Source organism: Danio rerio, chromosome 14 (assembly GCF_049306965.1).
Source record: "Danio rerio strain Tuebingen ecotype United States chromosome 14, GRCz12tu, whole genome shotgun sequence".
In the NCBI taxonomy this organism is placed as follows: domain Eukaryota; kingdom Metazoa; phylum Chordata; class Actinopteri; order Cypriniformes; family Danionidae; genus Danio; species Danio rerio.
The window spans coordinates 33141867-33160407 of record NC_133189.1 but is presented as its reverse complement, the minus strand read 5'-3'; the positions used below and the strand labels follow the sequence as shown (position 1 = coordinate 33160407).

Here is an 18541-nt window from a genome sequence, read left to right as displayed (position 1 = left end):
TACGCTGTATTTAAATAATGATCGTCCATGATCAACAATAGTGAATTTACATTGTATTTAAATGATGATGGTCCAGGATCAACAATAGTAAATTTACACTATTTTTTAATTGAAGTTTTAATTGTTTTTTTTTTTCTTTTATTTAGTTGACAGGAAAGTAAAGACTATGGTGAGGAAAGATTGTGAAGCAGAGATCAATGAGGTGTTGCCTAAGGACCTAGAGGAGGGATTCAATGCTAGGTTGCCAAGAATACAATTGTCACAAGATTTGGCTCACTAACCACTACGCCACTGGTACTGACTACTAACATGTAAATAAATGATAGTGATGGTCTAGAATCAACTTTACCAAGTTTACACTGTAATTAACAGTTTAGGATGTCCAGGATAAACAATAATGAATTTACACTGTATTTAAATGATGATGGTCGTGGATCAACATTAATGAATTTACAAAGTATTAAAACTATGATGGTCCAGCATCAACAATAGTGAATTTACATTGTATTTAAATGATGATGGTCCAGGATCAACAATAGTGAACTCACACTGAATTTAAATGATGATGGTCCAGGATCAACAATAGTGAATATACACTGTATTTAAATGTTTATGATGGTCCCGGATCAACAATAGTGAATTTACACTATATTTAAATGATGATGGTCCAGGATCAACAATAGTGAATTTACACTGTATTTAAATGATGATGGTCCAGGATCAACAATAGTGAATTTACACTGTATTTAAATGTTTATGATGGTCCAGGATCAACATTAGTGAATATACACTGTATTAAAAATAATGATGGTCCATGATTAACATTAGTGAATTTACACTGTATTTAAATGATGATGGTCCAGGATCAACAATAGTGAAAATACACTGTATTTAAATGATGATGTTCCAGGATCAACATTAATGAATTTACACTGTATTTAAATTATGATGGTCCAGGAACAACAATAGTGAATTTACACTGTATTTAAATAATGATCGTCCAGGATCAACAATAGTAAATTTATACTGGATTTAAATGATGATGGTCCAGGATCAACATTAGTGAATTTACACTGTATTTAAATGTTTATGACGGTCCAGGATCAACAATTGTGAATATACACTGTATTTAAATGTTTATGATGGTCCCGGATCAACAATAGTGAATTTACACTGTATTTATATGATGATCTTCCATGATCAACAATAGTGAATTTAAACTGTAATTAAATGATGATGGTCCAGGATCAATATTAGTGAATTTACTCTGTATTTAAATGATGATGGTCCAGGATCAGCAATAGTGAATTTACACTGTATTTAAATGATTATGACGGTCCAGGATCAACAATAATGAATTTACACTGTATTTAAATGATGTTGGTCCTGGATCAAAAATAGTGAATTTAAAATGTATTTAAATGATGATGGTCCAGGATCAACATTAGTGAATTTACACTGTATTTAAATGACGATGGTCCAGGATCAACAATAGTGAATTTACACTGTATTTAAATGATGATGGTCCAGGATCAACAATAGTGAATTTACACTGGATTAAAATGATGATGGTCCAGGATCAACAATAGTGAGTTTACACTGTATTTAAATGTTTATGATGGTTCAGGATCAACAATAGTGAATTTACACTGTATTTAAATGATGATGGTCCAGGATCAACAATAGTAAATTTATATTGTATTTAAATGTTTATGACGGTCCAGGATCAACATTAGTGAATTTACACTGGATTTAAATGAGGATGCTCCAGGATCAACATTGGTGAATTTACACTGTATTTAAATGATGATGGTCCAGGATCAACAATAGTGAATTTACACTTTATTTAAATGATGATGGTCCAGGATCAACAATAGTGAATTTACACTGTATTTAAATGATGATCGTCCAGGATCAACAATAGTGAATTTACACTGTATTTAAATGATGTTGGTCCTGGATCAAAAATAGTGATTTTAAAATGTATTTAAATGATGATGGTCCAGGATCAACAATAGTGAATTTACACTGGATTAAAATGATGATGGTCCAGGATCAACAATAGTGAGTTTACACTGTATTTAAATGTTTATGATGGTTCAGGATCAACAATAGTGAATTTACACTGTATTTAAATGATGATGGTCCAGGATCAACAATAGTGAATTTATATTGTATTTAAATGTTTATGACGGTCCAGGATCAACATTAGTGAATTTACACTGGATTTAAATGAGGATGGTCCAGGATCAACATTAGTGAATTTACACTGTATTTAAATGATGACGGTCCAGGATCAACATTAGTGAATTTACACTGTATTTAAATGATGATGGTCCAGGATCAACAATAGTGAATTTACACTGTATTTAAATGATGATGGTCCAGGATCAAAAATAGTGAATTTACACTGTATTTAAATGATGATGGTCCAGGATCAACAATAGTTAATTTACACTGTATTTAAATGTTTGTGATGATCGAGGATCAACATTAGTGAATATTCACTGTATTAAAAATAATGATGGTCCAGGATCAACATTAGTGAATTTATGCTGTATTTAAATGTTTATGATGGTTCAGGATCAACATTAGTGAATTTACACTGTATTTAAATGATGATGGTCCAGGATCAACATTAGTGATTTTACACTTTATTTAAATGATGATGGTTCAGGATCAACAATAGTGAATTTATGCTGTATTTAAATGTTTATGATGGTTCAGGATCAACATTAGTGAATTTACACTGTATTTAAATGATGATGGTCCAGGATCAACATTAGTGATTTTACACTGTATTTAAATGTTTATGATGGTCCATGATTAACATTAGTGAATTTACACTGTATTAAAAATAATGATGGTCCATGATTAACATTAGTGAATTTACACTGTATTTAAATGATGATGGTCCAGGATCAACAATAGTGAAAATACACTGTATTTAAATGATGATGTTCCAGGATCAACATTAATGAATTTACACTGTATTTAAATTATGATGGTCCAGGAACAACAATAGTGAATTTACACTGTATTTAAATAATGATCGTCCAGGATCAACAATAGTAAATTTATACTGGATTTAAATGATGATGGTCCAGGATCAACATTAGTGAATTTACACTGTATTTAAATGTTTATGACGGTCCAGGATCAACAATTGTGAATATACACTGTATTTAAATGTTTATGATGGTCCCGGATCAACAATAGTGAATTTACACTGTATTTATATGATGATCTTCCATGATCAACAATAGTGAATTTAAACTGTAATTAAATGATGATGGTCCAGGATCAATATTAGTGAATTTACTCTGTATTTAAATGATGATGGTCCAGGATCAGCAATAGTGAATTTACACTGTATTTAAATGATTATGACGGTCCAGGATCAACAATAATGAATTTACACTGTATTTAAATGATGTTGGTCCTGGATCAAAAATAGTGAATTTAAAATGTATTTAAATGATGATGGTCCAGGATCAACATTAGTGAATTTACACTGTATTTAAATGACGATGGTCCAGGATCAACAATAGTGAATTTACACTGTATTTAAATGATGATGGTCCAGGATCAACAATAGTGAATTTACACTGGATTAAAATGATGATGGTCCAGGATCAACAATAGTGAGTTTACACTGTATTTAAATGTTTATGATGGTTCAGGATCAACAATAGTGAATTTACACTGTATTTAAATGATGATGGTCCAGGATCAACAATAGTAAATTTATATTGTATTTAAATGTTTATGACGGTCCAGGATCAACATTAGTGAATTTACACTGGATTTAAATGAGGATGCTCCAGGATCAACATTGGTGAATTTACACTGTATTTAAATGATGATGGTCCAGGATCAACAATAGTGAATTTACACTTTATTTAAATGATGATGGTCCAGGATCAACAATAGTGAATTTACACTGTATTTAAATGATGATCGTCCAGGATCAACAATAGTGAATTTACACTGTATTTAAATGATGTTGGTCCTGGATCAAAAATAGTGATTTTAAAATGTATTTAAATGATGATGGTCCAGGATCAACAATAGTGAATTTACACTGGATTAAAATGATGATGGTCCAGGATCAACAATAGTGAGTTTACACTGTATTTAAATGTTTATGATGGTTCAGGATCAACAATAGTGAATTTACACTGTATTTAAATGATGATGGTCCAGGATCAACAATAGTGAATTTATATTGTATTTAAATGTTTATGACGGTCCAGGATCAACATTAGTGAATTTACACTGGATTTAAATGAGGATGGTCCAGGATCAACATTAGTGAATTTACACTGTATTTAAATGATGACGGTCCAGGATCAACATTAGTGAATTTACACTGTATTTAAATGATGATGGTCCAGGATCAACAATAGTGAATTTACACTGTATTTAAATGATGATGGTCCAGGATCAACAATAGTTAATTTACACTGTATTTAAATGTTTGTGATGATCGAGGATCAACATTAGTGAATATTCACTGTATTAAAAATAATGATGGTCCAGGATCAACATTAGTGAATTTATGCTGTATTTAAATGTTTATGATGGTTCAGGATCAACATTAGTGAATTTACACTGTATTTAAATGATGATGGTCCAGGATCAACATTAGTGATTTTACACTTTATTTAAATGATGATGGTTCAGGATCAACAATAGTGAATTTATGCTGTATTTAAATGTTTATGATGGTTCAGGATCAACATTAGTGAATTTACACTGTATTTAAATGATGATGGTCCAGGATCAACATTAGTGATTTTACACTGTATTTAAATGATGATGGTCCATGATCAACAATAGTGAATTTACACTGTATTTAAATGTTTATGATGGTTCAGGATCAACATTAGTGAATTTACACTGTATTTAAATGATGATGGTCCAGGATCAACATTAGTGATTTTACACTGTATTTAAATGATGATGGTCCAGGATCAACAATAGTGAATTTACACTGTATTTAAATGATGATGGTCCAGGATCAAAAATAGTGAATTTAAACTGTAGTTAAATGATAATGGTCCAGGATCAACAATAGTGAATTTACACTGTATTTAAATGATGATGGTCCAGGATCAACATTAGTGAATTTACACGGTATTTAAATGTTTATGACGGTCCAGGATCAACAATAGTGAACTTACACTGTATTTAAATGTTTATGATGGTCCCGGATCAACAATAGTGAATTTACATTGTATTTAAATGTTTATGACTGTCCAGGATCAACAATAGTGAATATACACTGTATTTAAATGTTTATGATGGTCCCGGATCAACAATAGTGAATTAACACTGTATTTAAATGATGATGGTCCAGGATCAACAATAGTGAATTTACACTGTATTTAAATGATGATGGTCCTGGATCAAAAATAGTGAATTTAAACTGTATTTAAATGATGATGGTCCATGATCAACATTAGTGAATTTACACTTTATTTAAATGATGATGGTCCAGGATCAACATTAGTGAATTTACACTGTATTTAAATGATGATGATCCAGGATCAACATTAGTGAATTTACACTGTATTTAAATGATGACGGTCCAGGATCAACATTAGTGAATTTAAACTGTATTTAAATGATGATGGTCCAGGATCAACAATAGTGAATATACACTGTATTTAAATGTTTATGATGGTCATGGATCAACAATAGTGAATTTACACTGTATTTAAATGATGATGGTCCAGGATCAACAATAGCAAGTTTACACTGTAATTAACAGTTTAGGTGGTCCAGGATCAACATTAGTGAATTTACACTTTATTTAAAGGATGATGGTCCAGGATCAATATTAGTGAATTCACACTGTATTTAAATGATGATGGTCCAGGATCAACAATAGTGAATTTACACTGTATTTAAATGCTGATGGTCCAGGATCAACATTAGTGAATTTACACTGTATTTAATTGCTGATGGTCCAGGATAAACAATAGTGAATTTACACTGTATTTAAATGATGATGGTCCAGGATCAACAATAGTGAATTTACACTGTATTTAAATGATGATGGTCCAGGATCAACAATAGTGAATTTACACTGTATTTAAATGATGATGGTCCAGGATCAACAATAGTGAATTTACACTGTATTTAAATGATGATGGTCCAGGATCAACAATAGTGAATTTACACTGTATTTAAATGATGATGGTCCAAGATCAACATTAGTGAATTTACACAGTTTTTAAATGATGATGGTCCAGAATCAACAATAGTGAATTTACACTGTATTTAAATGTTTATGACAGTCCAGGATCAACAATAGTGAATGTACACTGTATTTAAATGTTTATGATTGTCCAGGATCAACAGTAGTGAATTTACGCTGTATTTAAATGATGATGGTCCAGGATCAACATTAGTCAATTTACACTGTATTTAAATGATGATGGTCCAGGATAAACATTAGTCAATTTACACTTTATTTAAATGATAATGGTCCAGGATCAACAATAGTGAATTTACACTGTATTTAACTGATGATGGTCCAGGATCAACAATAGTGAATTTACACTGTATTTAAATGATGATGGTCCTGGATCAAAAATAGTGAATTTAAACTGTATTTAAATGATGATGGTCCAGGATCAACATTAGTGAATTTACATTGTATTTAAATGATGATGGTCCAGGATCAACATCAGTGAATTTACACTGTATATAAATAATGATGGTCCAGGATCAAAAATAGAAAAGTTACACTGTATTTTTATTGAAGTTTTTTACTTTAGTTGACTGGAATTGAGATTATGGTGAGGACAAATTGTGAAGCAGAGATCAAGGAGGAGTTGCCAAATCAATTAGAAGGCAGAATCGAACCCAGGTTGCCATGAATACAAGTGTGCCAAGCATTGGCGCATTAACCACTACGCCGTTGGGACTGACTGATAACACTGTATATAAATGATAGTGATGGTCTAGAATCAACTTTAGCAAGTTTACACTGTAATTAACAGTTTAGGTGGTCCAGGATCAACATTTGTGAATTTACACTTTATTTAAATGATGATGGTCCAGGATCAACAATAGTGAATTTACATTGGATTTAAATGATGATGGTCCAGGATCAACAATAGTGAATATACACTGTATTTAAATGTTTATGATGGTCCCGGATTAACAATAGTGAATTTACACTGTATTTAAATGATGATGGTCAAGGATCAACATTAGTGAATTTACACTGTATTTAAATGATAATGGTCCAGGATCAACATTAGTGAATTTACACTGTTTTTAAATGATGATGGTCCAGGATCAACAATAGTGAATTTACACTGTATTTAAATGTTTATGATCGTCCAGGATCAACAATAGTGAATTTACGCTGTATTTAAATGATGATGGTCCAGGATCAACATTAGTAAATTTACACTGGATTTAAATGATGATGGTCCAGGATCAAAAATAGTGAATTTACACTGTATTTAAATGATGATGGTCCAGGATCAACAATAGTGAATTTACACTGTATTTAAATGATGATGGTCCAGGATCAACAATAGTGAATTTACACTGTATTTAAATGTTTATGATGGTCCAGGATCAACAATAGTGAATTTAAACTGTATTTATATGATGATGGTCCATGATCAACAATAGTGAATTTACACTGTATTTAAATGTTTATGACGGTCCAGGATCAACAATAGTGAATATACACTGTATTTAAATGTTTATGATGGTCCCGGATCAACAATAGTGAATATACACTGTATTTAAATGATGATGGTCCAGGATCAACAATAGTGAATTTACACTGTATTTAAATGATGATGGTCCTGGATCAAAAATAGTGAATTTACACTGTATTTAAATGATGATGGTCCAGGATCAACATTAGTGAATTTACGCTGTATTTAAATAATGATCGTCCATGATCAACAATAGTGAATTTACATTGTATTTAAATGATGATGGTCCAGGATCAACAATAGTAAATTTACACTATTTTTTAATTGAAGTTTTAATTGTTTTTTTTTTTCTTTTATTTAGTTGACAGGAAAGTAAAGACTATGGTGAGGAAAGATTGTGAAGCAGAGATCAATGAGGTGTTGCCTAAGGACCTAGAGGAGGGATTCAATGCTAGGTTGCCAAGAATACAATTGTCACAAGATTTGGCTCACTAACCACTACGCCACTGGTACTGACTACTAACATGTAAATAAATGATAGTGATGGTCTAGAATCAACTTTACCAAGTTTACACTGTAATTAACAGTTTAGGATGTCCAGGATAAACAATAATGAATTTACACTGTATTTAAATGATGATGGTCGTGGATCAACATTAATGAATTTACAAAGTATTAAAACTATGATGGTCCAGCATCAACAATAGTGAATTTACATTGTATTTAAATGATGATGGTCCAGGATCAACAATAGTGAACTCACACTGAATTTAAATGATGATGGTCCAGGATCAACAATAGTGAATATACACTGTATTTAAATGTTTATGATGGTCCCGGATCAACAATAGTGAATTTACACTATATTTAAATGATGATGGTCCAGGATCAACAATAGTGAATTTACACTGTATTTAAATGATGATGGTCCAGGATCAACAATAGTGAATTTACACTGTATTTAAATGTTTATGATGGTCCAGGATCAACATTAGTGAATATACACTGTATTAAAAATAATGATGGTCCATGATTAACATTAGTGAATTTACACTGTATTTAAATGATGATGGTCCAGGATCAACAATAGTGAAAATACACTGTATTTAAATGATGATGTTCCAGGATCAACATTAATGAATTTACACTGTATTTAAATTATGATGGTCCAGGAACAACAATAGTGAATTTACACTGTATTTAAATAATGATCGTCCAGGATCAACAATAGTAAATTTATACTGGATTTAAATGATGATGGTCCAGGATCAACATTAGTGAATTTACACTGTATTTAAATGTTTATGACGGTCCAGGATCAACAATTGTGAATATACACTGTATTTAAATGTTTATGATGGTCCCGGATCAACAATAGTGAATTTACACTGTATTTATATGATGATCTTCCATGATCAACAATAGTGAATTTAAACTGTAATTAAATGATGATGGTCCAGGATCAATATTAGTGAATTTACTCTGTATTTAAATGATGATGGTCCAGGATCAGCAATAGTGAATTTACACTGTATTTAAATGATTATGACGGTCCAGGATCAACAATAATGAATTTACACTGTATTTAAATGATGTTGGTCCTGGATCAAAAATAGTGAATTTAAAATGTATTTAAATGATGATGGTCCAGGATCAACATTAGTGAATTTACACTGTATTTAAATGACGATGGTCCAGGATCAACAATAGTGAATTTACACTGTATTTAAATGATGATGGTCCAGGATCAACAATAGTGAATTTACACTGGATTAAAATGATGATGGTCCAGGATCAACAATAGTGAGTTTACACTGTATTTAAATGTTTATGATGGTTCAGGATCAACAATAGTGAATTTACACTGTATTTAAATGATGATGGTCCAGGATCAACAATAGTAAATTTATATTGTATTTAAATGTTTATGACGGTCCAGGATCAACATTAGTGAATTTACACTGGATTTAAATGAGGATGCTCCAGGATCAACATTGGTGAATTTACACTGTATTTAAATGATGATGGTCCAGGATCAACAATAGTGAATTTACACTTTATTTAAATGATGATGGTCCAGGATCAACAATAGTGAATTTACACTGTATTTAAATGATGATCGTCCAGGATCAACAATAGTGAATTTACACTGTATTTAAATGATGTTGGTCCTGGATCAAAAATAGTGATTTTAAAATGTATTTAAATGATGATGGTCCAGGATCAACAATAGTGAATTTACACTGGATTAAAATGATGATGGTCCAGGATCAACAATAGTGAGTTTACACTGTATTTAAATGTTTATGATGGTTCAGGATCAACAATAGTGAATTTACACTGTATTTAAATGATGATGGTCCAGGATCAACAATAGTGAATTTATATTGTATTTAAATGTTTATGACGGTCCAGGATCAACATTAGTGAATTTACACTGGATTTAAATGAGGATGGTCCAGGATCAACATTAGTGAATTTACACTGTATTTAAATGATGACGGTCCAGGATCAACATTAGTGAATTTACACTGTATTTAAATGATGATGGTCCAGGATCAACAATAGTGAATTTACACTGTATTTAAATGATGATGGTCCAGGATCAAAAATAGTGAATTTACACTGTATTTAAATGATGATGGTCCAGGATCAACAATAGTTAATTTACACTGTATTTAAATGTTTGTGATGATCGAGGATCAACATTAGTGAATATTCACTGTATTAAAAATAATGATGGTCCAGGATCAACATTAGTGAATTTACACTGTATTTGCTTGTTTTTTTTTTTCTTCTTCTTTTATTTAGTTGACAGGAAAGTAAAGACTATGGTGAGGAAAGATTGTGAAGCAGAGATCAATGAGGTGTTGCCTAAGTACGTAGAGGAAGGATTCGATGCTTGGTTGCCATGAACACAATTGTCACAAAATTTGGCTCACTAACCACTACGCCACTGGTACTAGAATCAACTTTAGCAAGTTTACACTGTAATTAACAGTTTAGGTGGTCCAGGATCAACAGTAATGAATTTACACTGTATTTAAATGATGATGGTCCATGATCAAAAATAGAAAACTTACACTGTATTTTTATTGAAGTTTTGATTGTTTTTTACTTTAGTTGACTAGAAAGTTGAGACTATGGTGAGGACAGATTGTGAAGTAGAGAGCAAGGAGGAGTTACCAAATCATTTAGAAGGCAGATTCGTACCCAAGTTGCCATGAATATAAGAGCCCAGCATTGGCGCACTAACCACTACGCCATTGGGACTGACTAATAACACTGTACATAAATGATAGTGATGGTGTAGAATCAACTTTAGCAAATTTACACTGTAATTAACAGTGTAGGTGGTCCAGGATCAACATTAGTGAATTTACACTGTATTTAAATGATGATGGTCCAGGATTAACAATAGTGAATTTACACTATTTAAATGATGATGGTCCATGATTAACAATAGTGAATTTACACTGTATTTAAATAATGATGGCCCAGGATCAACAATAGTGAATTTACACTTTATTTAAATGATGATGGTCCAGGATCAACATTAGTGAATTTACACTGTATTTAAATGATGATGGTCCAGGATCAACAATAGTGAATTTACACTTTATTTAAATGATGATGGTCCAGGATCAACATTAGTGAATTTACACTGTATTTAAATGATGATCGTCCAGGATCAACATAAGTGAATTTACACTGTATTTAAATGATGATGGTCCAGGATCGACAATAGTGAATTTAGACTGTATTTAAATGATGATGGTCCAGGATCGACTACAGTGAATTTACACTGTATTTAAATGATGATGGTCCAGGATCAACATTAGTGAATTTACACTGTATTTAAATGATGATGGTCCAGGATCAACAATAGTGAAAATACACTGTATTTAAATGATGATGTTCCAGGATCAACATTAATGAATTTACAATGTATTTAAATTATGATGGTCCAGGAACAACAATAGTGAATTTACACTGTATTTAAATAATGATCGTCCAGGATCAACAATAGTAAATTTATACTGGATTTAAATGATGATGGTCCAGGATCAACATTAGTGAATTTACACTGTATTTAAATGTTTATGACGGTCCAGGATCAACAATTGTGAATATACACTGTATTTAAATGTTTATGATGGTCCCGGATCAACAATAGTGAATTTACACTGTATTTATATGATGATCTTCCATGATCAACAATAGTGAATTTAAACTGTAATTAAATGATGATGGTCCAGGATCAATATTAGTGAATTTACTCTGTATTTAAATGATGATGGTCCAGGATCAGCAATAGTGAATTTACACTGTATTTAAATGATTATGACGGTCCAGGATCAACAATAATGAATTTACACTGTATTTAAATGATGTTGGTCCTGGATCAAAAATAGTGAATTTACACTGTATTTAAATGATGATGGTCCAGGATCAACAATAGTGAATTTACACTGGATTAAAATGATAATGGTCCAGGATCAACAATAGTGAGTTTACACTGTATTTAAATGTTTATGATGGTTCAGGATCAACAATAGTGAATTTACACTGTATTTAAATGATGATGGTCCAGGATCAACAATAGTAAATTTATATTGTATTTAAATGTTTATGACGGTCCAGGATCAACATTAGTGAATTTACACTGGATTTAAATGAGGATGCTCCAGGATCAACATTGGTGAATTTACACTGTATTTAAATGATGATGGTCCAGGATCAACAATAGTGAATTTACACTTTATTTAAATGATGATGGTCCAGGATCAACAATAGTGAATTTACACTGTATTTAAATGATGATCGTCCAGGATCAACAATAGTGAATTTACACTGTATTTAAATGATGTTGGTCCTGGATCAAAAATAGTGATTTTAAAATGTATTTAAATGATGATGGTCCAGGATCAACAATAGTGAATTTACACTGGATTAAAATGATGATGGTCCAGGATCAACAATAGTGAGTTTACACTGTATTTAAATGTTTATGATGGTTCAGGATCAACAATAGTGAATTTACACTGTATTTAAATGATGATGGTCCAGGATCAACAATAGTGAATTTATATTGTATTTAAATGTTTATGACGGTCCAGGATCAACATTAGTGAATTTACACTGGATTTAAATGAGGATGGTCCAGGATCAACATTAGTGAATTTACACTGTATTTAAATGATGACGGTCCAGGATCAACATTAGTGAATTTACACTGTATTTAAATGATGATGGTCCAGGATCAACAATAGTGAATTTACACTGTATTTAAATGATGATGGTCCAGGATCAAAAATAGTGAATTTACACTGTATTTAAATGATGATGGTCCAGGATCAACAATAGTTAATTTACACTGTATTTAAATGTTTGTGATGATCGAGGATCAACATTAGTGAATATTCACTGTATTAAAAATAATGATGGTCCAGGATCAACATTAGTGAATTTACACTGTATTTGCTTGTTTTTTTTTTCTTCTTCTTTTATTTAGTTGACAGGAAAGTAAAGACTATGGTGAGGAAAGATTGTGAAGCAGAGATCAATGAGGTGTTGCCTAAGTACGTAGAGGAAGGATTCGATGCTTGGTTGCCATGAACACAATTGTCACAAAATTTGGCTCACTAACCACTACGCCACTGGTACTAGAATCAACTTTAGCAAGTTTACACTGTAATTAACAGTTTAGGTGGTCCAGGATCAACAGTAATGAATTTACACTGTATTTAAATGATGATGGTCCATGATCAAAAATAGAAAACTTACACTGTATTTTTATTGAAGTTTTGATTGTTTTTTACTTTAGTTGACTAGAAAGTTGAGACTATGGTGAGGACAGATTGTGAAGTAGAGAGCAAGGAGGAGTTACCAAATCATTTAGAAGGCAGATTCGTACCCAAGTTGCCATGAATATAAGAGCCCAGCATTGGCGCACTAACCACTACGCCATTGGGACTGACTAATAACACTGTACATAAATGATAGTGATGGTGTAGAATCAACTTTAGCAAATTTACACTGTAATTAACAGTGTAGGTGGTCCAGGATCAACATTAGTGAATTTACACTGTATTTAAATGATGATGGTCCAGGATCAACAATAGTGAATTTACACTTTATTTAAATGATGATGGTCCAGGATCAACATTAGTGAATTTACACTGTATTTAAATGATGATCGTCCAGGATCAACATAAGTGAATTTACACTGTATTTAAATGATGATGGTCCAGGATCGACAATAGTGAATTTAGACTGTATTTAAATGATGATGGTCCAGGATCGACTACAGTGAATTTACACTGTATTTAAATGATGATGGTCCAGGATCAACATTAGTGAATTTACACTGTATTTAAATGATGATGGTCCAGGATCAACTTTGGCGATATTACACTGTATTAAAATGACGATGGTCCAGGATCAACAATAGTGAATTTACACTGTTTTTTAATTGAAGTTTTAATTATTATTTTTTTTCTTTTATTTAGTTGACAGGAAAGTAACGACTATGGTGAGGAAAGATTGTGAAGCAGAGATCAATGAGGTGTTCACTAACCACTACGCCACTGGTACTGATTACTAACATGTAATAAAATGATAGTGATGGTCTAGAATCAACTTTACCAAGTTTACACTGTAATTAACAGTTTAGGTGGTCCAGGATAAACAATAATGAATTTACACTGTATTTAAATGATGATGGTCCTGCATCAACATTAGTGAATTTACATTGTATTTAAATGTTTATGATGGTTTAGGATCAACATTAGTGTATTTACAAAGTATTAAAACTATGATGGTCCAGCATCAACAATAGTGAATTTACATTGTATTTAAATGATGATGGTCCAGGATCAACAATAGTGAACTCACACTGGATTTAAATGATGATGGTCCAGGATCAACAATAGTGAACTTACACTGTATTTTTATTGAAGTTTTGATTGTTTTTTTACTTTAGTTGACTGGAACGTTGAGACTATGGTGAGGACAGATTGTGAAGTAGAGATCAAGGAGGAGTTGCCAAATCATTTAGAAGGAAGATTCAAACCCAAGTTGTCATGAATATCAGAGCCCAGCATTGGCGCACTAACCACTACGCCATTGGGACTGACTAATAACACTTTACATAAATGATAGTGATGGTCTAGAATCAACTTTAGCAAATTTACACTGTAATTAACAGTTTAGGTGGTCCAGGATCAACATTAGTGAGTTTACACTGTATTTAAATGATGATGGTCCAGGATTAACAATAGGGAAATTTACACTGTATTTAAATGTTTATGATGGTCCAAGATCAACAATAGTGAATTTACACTGTATTTAAATAATGATGGTCTAGGATCAACTTTGGCGATATGACACTGCATTAAAATGATGATGGTCCAGGATCAACAATAGTAAATTTACACTGGATTTAAATGATGATGGTCCAGGATCAACATTAGTGAATTTACACTGTTTTTAAATGATGATGATCCAGGATCAACAATAGTGAATTTACACTGTATTTAAATGATGATGATCCAGGATCAACAATAGTGAATTTACACTGTATTTAAATGATGATGATCCAGGATCAACAATAGTGAATTTACACTGTATTTAAATGATGATGGTCCAGGATCAACAATAGTGAATTTACACTGTTTTTTAATTTAAGTTTTGCTTGTTTTTTTTTTTCTTCTTCTTTTATTTAGTTGACAGGAAAGTAAAGACTATGATGAGGAAAGATTGTGAAGCAGAGATCAATGAGGTGTTGCCTAAGGACGTAGAGGAAGGATTCGATGCTAGGTTGCCATGAACACAATTGTCATAAGATTTGGCTCACTAACCACTACGCCACTGGTACTAGAATGAACTTTAGGAAGTTTACACTGTAATTAACAGTTTAGGTGGTCCAGGATCAACAATAATGAATTTACACTGTATTTAAATGATGATGGTCCAGTATCAACAATAATGAATTTACACTGTATTTAAATGATGATGGTCCAGGATCAAAAATAGAAAACTTACACTGTATTTTTATTGAAGTTTTGATTGTTTTTTTACTTTAGTTGACTGGAAAGTTGAGACTATGGTAGGGATATTTACACTGTATTTAAATATTTATGATAGTCCAAGATCAACAATAGTGAATTTACACTGTATTTAAATGATGATGGTCCAGGATCAACTTTGGCGATATTACACTGCGTTAAAATGATGATGGTCCAGGATCAACAATAGTGAATTTACACTGTTTTTTAATTGAAGTTTTGATTGTTTTTTTTTTTTCTTTTATTTAGTTGACAGGAAAGTAAAAACTATGATGAGGAAAGATTGTGAAGCAGAGATCAATGAGGTGTTGCCTAAGGACCTAGAGGAGGGATTTGTTGCTAGGTTGCCATGAATACAATTGTCACAAGATTTGGCTCACTTACCACTACGCCACTGGTACTAGAATCAACTTTAGCAAGTTTACACTGTAATTAACAGTTTAGGTGGTCCAGGATCAACAATAATGAATTTACACTGTATTTAAATGATGATGGTCCAGGATCAACATTAGTGAATTTCAACTGTATGTAAATGATGATGGTCCAGGATCAACAATAGTGAATTTAAACTGTATTTAAATGATGATGGTCCAGGATCAACATTAGTGAATTTACACTGTATTTAAATGATGATGGTCCAGTATCAACATTAGTGAATTTACACTGTATTTTTTCAATAAATTTTTGAGGGGTTTTTTTTACTTTAGTTGACTGGAGAGTAGAGATTTCGGAGAGGAAAGTTTGTGAAGCAAAGATAGTGGAAGGATCACCAAAGTACTTATAGGAGGTTTTCCAACTCAGGTTGCCATAAATACAAGAGTGCCAAGTGTTGACGCATTAACCACTACGCCACTGGAAATGACTAGTTACACTGTATATAAATTAGGCTTGGGCGGTATTACGGTATTATGGTATACCGCGGGATCTAAAAATAGCAACGGTGTCAGTTTTAATACCGTTATACCGTCATAAAATATTAAATATCCTTTATTTAATGCCTACAAAAACGTATGTGTGGTTGCCATCACGGGAGAGTGTGGAGGAGAGGGAGGGGGAGAGGGTGAGGGATGGGGGGAGAGGGACAGGGAGAGGTGACGTAACGAGTGGCGCTCCAAAGTGTCCTGCAGTTTGGCAGTTTCGACTGAACAGAAGGGAGACGTGGTTAATATGAACGAGAGGTCTGCATTAGAGCTGAAGATCTTTGCCCGAACCCGGCGAGACCCGAAAAAATCAAAATCCCTGCATTAAAATCCATCCCTGCAAAGGTGAAACAAATGATGGCGAAGTAGTAAAGTCAGTCACTAGCTCAGAAAGAGCGGTTATTCCAGCCGCAGGTATTTCGCGGTCGCTCATACACTGCTCATTACGGTAGATCCTTAAACCGCGAGTTGACAGGGAAAATGATGAGACCATTCGCTACACTAAAACTGCTGTCATAGAAAATTAAATGGATGTTCCTGACTGGTAGAAAATGAACAAACAATCCTATCCAAAACTTGCAAAATCAGCCAGATCACAACTCTGCATCTCGGCCTGTAGCCGCAGGAAAGGGTGTTCAGCTGCTGGACCCCGTGAGCGCAGGACTCTGCTAAAGCCTGTGGATTTAAATGTTCCTCCACAAACACACGTAGCCTAATCTTGGTGAGTAAAGGGTTTAAAATTCTAAATAAATATTAATTAAAATATATATTTATAATGTAGACAGAGTATACAGGCTAATGGTGGCATTATTCTTTTAATATTCAGCTTCACCGCCGCCCTAATGCCAGATTGTGAAGTGGAGAAACATCTTGCACAGCCTTTATCTTAATTTCGTTATTGCCAAAATACCCGTCATCATTTAGAGTTTATTTTAATTTGATTTGTTAAGCAATATTTCTTCTCATTGGTGTGTTGGCGAATTTAAAGGCAAAGTGTTAGAGTGCTGAGATGTTACGATGTTTCAGAGGACTTGTGTGTGAGTTTGTGTAAGATGTGTGTGCTTTTGTGTAAGAGAGAGAGAGAGAGAGAGAGAGAGAGACAGAGAGAGGTGCTGTGCGTCGCTTGGCGCTCTCTCTCTCTCTCTTTCTCTCTCTCTCTCTCTCTCTCTCTCTCTCTCTCTCTCTCCCCCTCTCCTCTCTGACCGCGAGCCTAAGGTCGCATAGAAGGTATTCAGTTTCTGAATGGTTTAGGCTCAAGCCAACAGTTTGGTGACGCTATCTGAGCCTTACGTCATACTTTTTTTTATTACGCCGGTAATACCGGATACCGAGGTAAAATATGGAGGCGGTTTGACGGTATCAAAATTTGGATACCGCCCAAGCCTACCGGATACCAGGGTAAAATATGGAGGCGGTTTGACGGTATCAAAATTTGGATACCGCCCAAGCCTAATATAAATGATAGTGATGGCCTAGAGTCAATTTCAGAGAGTTTACAGTGTAATTAATTGTTGAAGGTGGTCCAGGATCAACAATAGTGAATTTACACTATATTCAAATGTTTATTATGGTCCATCTTCATTTAAATACAGTTTAAATTCACTAATGTTGATCCTGGACCATATTGTTGATCCTGGATCAGGTCGCCATAGCAGAATGAACCGCCAACTTATCCAGCAAATTTTTACGTTGCGGATGGCCTTCCAGCCGCAACCCATATTTGAGAAACATCCACACCCACATACACACTCATACACTATGGACAACTTAGCCTACTCAATTCACCTGCACTGCATGTCTTTGGACTGTGGGGGAAACCGGAGCACCTGGAGGAAACCCACGTGAACGCTGGGAGAACATG

At 33.0% G+C, this 18541-nt stretch overlaps 1 protein-coding gene and 1 long non-coding RNA gene across 2 annotated transcripts in view; both read right to left on the bottom strand.

Moving 5' to 3' along the window:
- Positions 1-18541, bottom strand: part of tenm2a (teneurin transmembrane protein 2a) — a 1361633-nt gene that overhangs the window by 1095605 nt on the left and 247487 nt on the right. The window lies entirely within an intron of this gene.
- On the bottom strand, positions 13205-15565 carry LOC141377625 (uncharacterized). The gene is made up of 3 exons (XR_012390058.1): positions 14831-15565; positions 14300-14680; positions 13205-14155 (listed from the first exon to the last, which is right to left on the bottom strand). It is a non-coding gene; the product is annotated as an uncharacterized lncRNA (long non-coding RNA).